At 38.7% G+C, this 6,799-nt stretch overlaps 1 long non-coding RNA gene across 1 annotated transcript; it reads right to left on the bottom strand.

The window, feature by feature from the left end:
- Positions 1-1,031: 1,031 nt before the first annotated feature.
- Positions 1,032-6,503, bottom strand: LOC125298031. The gene is made up of 4 exons (XR_007194148.1): positions 6,361-6,503; positions 5,672-5,841; positions 2,762-2,935; positions 1,032-1,199 (listed from the first exon to the last, which is right to left on the bottom strand). It is a non-coding gene; the product is annotated as an uncharacterized LOC125298031 (long non-coding RNA).
- Between the last annotated feature and the right edge of the window lie 296 nt (positions 6,504-6,799).

The raw sequence follows: 6,799 nt of genomic DNA, 5'->3' as shown, positions 1-6,799 counted from the left end.
GTGTGTGTGTGTGTGTGTGTGTGTGTGTGTGTGTGCTCACATGTAGTGTACACAGATGCTTCGGAGATGACAGAGAGGAAATGTCTGATCCTGTGAAACATCAAAGAATATATATACTGCACGTACTGTACACTAGTTGAAAGGTTTTGATGTGTGTGTGTGTGTGTGTGTACATGTGTGTGTCTGTCTTTGTGTGTGTGTGTGTGTGTGTGTGTGTGTGTGTGTGTGTGTGTGTGTGTGAGGGGCTGGGTCCATGCTCCTAGGAAGGGTACTAGTGATGTGTGTGTGGTTGACTGATTTTGGTTGCAACACCTCAGGCAGGGCAGGACCCAGAGATGTGTTTGATTGACAGGAGTAATAATTAACATTAATTTTACTCACATTTTCTTAATTCTGTTTTCCGGACAGTATATTCCTCCATGATCAAAGCTGTTTAGAGAAATAATAATAATATAATTCTAACAAATAATAATAACATAATATTTAATTTAAAAAGAAGGCAGCCATGCATGCATGATCTAAATTATTACATTATTAATACAACGATTGAAACTATAAATAAATAATATTCACTTTTGACTGACACAAGTCATTTATATTTTACATAATAACATTAATGTGTAAGGTGGTGTAGGATTATAAAAACAGCATCATACACCTGGCTTACTACTCCAGTCCAACTGGAATGTTCCAGACCACAGAAAATAAAGCTAATTTGATCTAGAAATGGCTGGTTGGAACAAACAACCTTTCTAGCTTTGGTTGGCTGTCCTGCTATGACCACATTAATGTATAGAAGCACAATTTTCTTCTACAATGCAGTATATATCACAGTACTCGTCACTATCACAAAACATACCAAACTTTTAATAGAGTACAAATGTAACACACAGAAGTAGACTAAAACACAAAGAAAAAGAAGAAGAAGAAGAAGAAGAAGAAAAAAAAAAAAAAAGGAAAAAGGGAAAATTATAAAGAAAAAGAGGGAAAAAGTTGCGTGTCTATTTGATGGGCGCTCTGCGTACTTTACGGTCATGAGGTGGCAGTTGGGGTCTTGCTCTCTTGCCCTGAGTGCCCGCATCCCTGCGTCTCCGGGGTGACTGTAGCTCAGGTCAAGCGCCCTCAGGCAGGCGGGTCACGAGATCAAGGCCGCTGCCACGGCGATGCAGCCACGCTCAGAGACGCAACAGAAAGATAACCTGAGAGGAGACAGTTTGAGGTCAAAAGACAGAAAGACAGAAAAAGAGGAAAAAAGGTAAGTGATATAGAACTGGGAAGAGTGTGGAGAGACAGAGACACACACACAGAGACAGACACACAGAGACAGACACACAGACACAGACACACAGACAGACACAGACACACAGACACAGACATAGAGACAGACACACAGACACAGACACACAGAGACAGACACAGATACAGACACACAGAGACAGACACACAGAGACAGACACACAGACACAGACACACAGAGACAGACACACAGAGACAGACACAGACACACAGAGACAGACACACAGACACAGACACACAGAGACAGACACACAGAGACAGACACACAGAGACAGACACAGACACACAGAGACTGACACACAGAGACAGACACACAGACAGACACAGACACACAGAGACAGACACACAGACAGACACAGACACACAGAGACAGACACAGACACACAGAGACAGACACACCGACACACAGAGACAGACACAGAGACACAGACATACAGAAACTGACACACAGAGACAGACACACAGACACAGACACACAGAGACAGACACACAGACACAGAGACAGACACACAGAGACAGACACACAGAGACAGAGACAGACACACAGACACAGACACAGAAACACAGAGACAGACACAGAGACACAAAGTAAACGTGAAAGAGTGGGACAGCTGTTGGTCTCCCAAGGATCATAGACTGTACAAATAAGCTAAGGATGCAGCAAGAGAGATATTTTTATTCAGATATTTTCCCCCCCAAAATGCATCTGAATAGGTGCTCGCCTACAACCCGTTCTATTACCAGTAATATCAACTAACATGGACAGGTACTAGTCTACAGCGTATTATATTACCAGTAATATTAACTAACATGGACACGTACTAGTCTACAACCTGTTCTATTACCAGTAATATTAACTAACATGGACACGTACTAGTCTACAACCTGTTCTATTACCAGTAATATCAACTAACATGGACAGGTACTAGTCTACAGCGTATTATATTACCAGTAATATTAACTAACATGGACAGGTACTAGTCTACAACGTATAATATTACCAGTAATACTAACTAAAATGGACACGTACTAGTCTACAATGTATTATATTACCAGTAATATTAACTAACATGGACACCTACTAGTCTACAATGTATTTTATTACCAGTAATATTAACTAACATGGACACGTACTAGTCTACAATGTATTATATTACCAGTAATATTAACTAACATGGACAGGTACTAGTCTACAACGTGTTATGTTACCAGTAATATTAACTGACATTCTTTCTCCAGTCTGAATGCATGGTCATTTATTACAAATTTCCCTCAGGATATTCAGCGAACTGCGGTCTGTTTTATTTTATGATTAAGGCAATTGAGATAGTGTACCAAGATACATATAAACAAACATGCATCTTACTAGCAATGTTAACTGATGTATAATTAATATATAATGATAATATAATTGTTTAGCTCAGGGACACATATACACAAAATAAAACCATATAAACAAAATCACCTGAGCATCTCCAGCTTGCAGTTCGGACTCTCCAGCCCTTGACAGAGAACTACCACTCCTGAGTCCTGCAGGGTGTTACAGCTCAGGTCCAGCTCAGTCAGGGGGCAGTGGGTCGAGCACAGAGCGGACCACAGACCTGCACAGGCGTCAGCCATCAGACAACACTGCTTCAGTCTAGGGAGAGAGAGAGAGGTTTCAAACAACAACAACAACAAAAATCTGTCAATATGTAAAACAATTAAGAAAGCCAAAAACAAATTGCAATGAGTGCTGCTAGGACTGGGTGTTCCTGTGGTGCTCTTCAGTTAGGGGACAAAGAAGTTTAAAATAATTCCATAGAAATCTGAGGCACTCATGAGGATCAAATATTGTCAGCTTCTTAATATAATGGCATGAGTCATTTTTTGACAATGTTTTGCCTAAATCATCATCATTCAATTTTTGGTTAACTTTTTTGTGTTTTCTGAAAAAAAAACTGAAAAGAAATGACTTATGCCATTATTTAAGGAAGGTGACAATATTTTAATCACCTTTATTCTCATATGGATTTACATTTCTTTAAAAATATGTTTTAATATTTCAAAAAACGTAAAGTCATGTGAGAATAAAGGCTTTAAAAATATTAAATCCTCATGAGTGCCTGAGATTTTTCTTGGAGACATTTTTAACAATTAATTAAGCTTTAAGTAGTTGAGGATACATACAAACATAGTTTATGACATTAATTATTATTAGGGCTGTCAAAAAAACTGATTAATTTCGATTAATTCATTTGAGAAAAAATAACTGATTAAAAAAATTAGTGCAGATTAATCGATTCCGTATGATCTTTGACCCCGAGCCGTTCTAGTCAGTAAAAATTAGACTGTAAAATGAAGGAGAAAGAAGAACATGTGCTGCCTGGATCATTGATTGGAACATTTACTTTAAAAAAACGGCCTGATGGTGTTGATAAAAATAAAGTGTTGAAAATAAAGTCCTCTGCAATGTCTGCAGCAAGGAATTTGCATATCACCGGAGTTCATCAACTCTATAGCCGCACATCAATGCAAAGAAATAAGTGTTGACATTGAGGGGAGTGTTAATTTATTTTCATTGTGTCCCCTAGGATATATCTGTGGCCTGAAATGCCTTGTATGTGAAAAAAACTTCTTCCTGAAGCACTTTTGAATTTATTTCCTCAGCATATTAGGTCATATCATAGATTATTATGGCAATTATTTAAACAGTGAAAATAATAATAAAAGAGTTTTTGAACTTTAATGTCACTAATGCTGATTATTCAATGATTTATTTGAATTTAAATATTTAAAATACTTTCACAGCAAAAATTATATATGCGATTAATTTAGATTAATTAATCACAGAGTATGCAATTAATTAGATTAATTTTTAATCGTTTGACAGCCCTAATTATTATTATATTATGAGAATAGTTTGGGTATTTTCTATTTAGAAAAAAAAGACCTTCAATGCCATGCATGATGTAAAATTATCCATGAGATTTGGTATTTTCAATGGAGAGAACCTTCACTGTTGTGCAAAACATAAAATTATACATGAGATTTGGTATTTCCTGTGGACAAAAAGACCTCCAATGTCATTGCAAGATGTAAAAAATATTCATGAGACACTGACAAAGGGGTCAATCACAATAGTGTCTTTTCTTTTTTTTTTCACCAAAACCTATTCTAATGGGGCTATGTATCAGCCATCTGTGTCTCTCCAAAATACATACAAGGCCATGATGACCTGAAAGAACTCTGTGACAATAGCACATGGTCCCTATGCCAACAAGGCCGTAACCAGGATTTTTAAAATACTGAGGTCAGGGATAACTTGAACCAACACGCTTTTCCACAGTATTCTTGATGACCTGAAAGAACAACTCTGTGGCACCAGCGCATGGTCCCTAATGTCACTACGGCAACACTACAATAAAATTAATTATCTTCTGGCGAAACAGAGAAACAGTCACAGTGAACTCAATGCTTTTATGCCGGATGTGCAGTGTGCATACGACAGAGCATTGGGGTACTATCAATAAACCCACCACAAAGCACCATTTTTAAAGATAATCTCGAAGCATTTTTAAAGGTCATTTAATTCTGTGGCAAAACCCCCGATTTTTTTCCTTAAACAGAGTGGAATGACCCATTTAAAACAGCTTCAATGGTTCTCAACAACATCATCTGAATACCCTGTGCAATAATACTGTAGTTAGTGTGATGGTGTGATACTGGGTGCTTGGCACTTAAAGAAACCACTGTGATGACAAAAAAAATAAGAGGTATGACACAGCCAAAGAAAAAAAGTCAATATGAGTTACTGGCAAAGTGTTACAATCACAATATCGTATACAATATTGAACCTTTTGGACATAAACCAATGTCTTTCTTGGTCATCATTTTCCTACTGAGACTGTATGACACTCAGTGACCCTCTGTGATTTATCTTTAATTACAGTACTGGTAATAAAAAAATTCAATCTGCCCCCTGACTCGACAGAATCTCATTCTAATCGGAGGTCATCCCAGAGGATGGAAGAAGGAAAGGTCAAAATGTGATCTCTTATTGCCTACCGTCTATTCCTCCTTGACACAATTGAGCTCAATTTAACACCAGTGTAAGATTCTGTCTTGTATTTCTTAATTTCAAGTAGATTCCTACTTGTCTCAGCCCAAATGCAATTTAAGATCAACTTCAGGCCTTAAAAATACCCTTTTGCTAAGAGGGATTGAGAGAAACAGATCAGAATACATAAAGAACTACTTCATTTTTGATGGACAAACAGAAGATTGTTGTAAGCAGCAATACATTTCAGTGGGATAATATACTGATAATATACTATACGATCGATCAATCCAGTAATCAATCAATCAATCAAAAATATTAATGCCCTCCAGTCACCTCAGGGTTCTTAGGGCACAGTACTCATGAGGCCGGACGAGAGCCTCTCGACCGCGTGGTCATCCAGGTCGTTGTCACTCAGGTCCAGCTCACGGAGGCATGCGGCGCCTGATTCGAGGACAGAGGCAAGAGCCTCGCAATGCCGGTATGTCAGACCACATCTTTTCCGCCTGAAATCAGAGCAGAGTCTTCATTTGCTTTGCATAGTTATGTGCACACAAGTATTCTCTATATAGCAGTCACTTCGGGTTTGGGACAACTCAGTGAGAACAAACGCATACATCAATCCACGACAACTGGAGTGAATTAAAAAATGACACAGAATATTTCATCTCTTTTCGGGTTATTTTTCTATGAGCCAGCTGTTAATTTGTAGGGGCGCTCATACAATCCAGCCTGTAACGTTGTTGCCATTCAGAATAGTTCTATTAATTTTTAATGAACAAATACAATCATGAGCTTTTGTGTTCAATGAGTGAAGCCCATGGATTTAGACAGCCCATAGCCCATGTGCTTTATCTCAAGAGGAAATGTCATGGCCACAATGTCAAGAATTAGAGTGTAGTTTACTGGTCACTGGAGTCTAGGCACATAGAACGCACACACACACACACACACAACACACACACACACACACACACACACACACACACACACACACACACACACACACACACACACACACAGACCTCAATGTCTCAAGCTGGCATTGAGGGCTTGTCATGCTCGTCAACAGCACGTTCGCTGTGGTGTATTCAAACTCATTGAGACTCAGGTCAAGCTCCCGTAGGCTCGGCAGGCCAGCCCTGAGGGCGGAGGCCAACACCTCACACCCGTCTCCTGACAGCCCTTCATTCTGACACGAAAAACAAAACGAGAAACAAAACAACATGGCAGGTTATTTTGCACACTGTGTCAAATTTGCTAAGAGGCCTTGTACTGTAATGGCGGACTGGATGGGTCATTCGTGTACATTCTCTATACAATCACTTAGAACACAATTATTCTAATGGAAAAATAGTGATTTTTAAAAATATGATGTTATAAGGCCTTTAATTAATGTCTTTAATTGGATAGGACAGTGAAGTGAGCAACATGACGCAAGTGGGAGAGAGAGAGAGATGGAGT

This window comes from Alosa alosa, chromosome 7 (genome assembly GCF_017589495.1).
Source record: "Alosa alosa isolate M-15738 ecotype Scorff River chromosome 7, AALO_Geno_1.1, whole genome shotgun sequence".
NCBI lineage: Eukaryota > Metazoa > Chordata > Actinopteri > Clupeiformes > Clupeidae > Alosa > Alosa alosa.
Note: the sequence above shows the minus strand (reverse complement) of the source record. Positions and strands in the feature narration are given on the sequence as shown.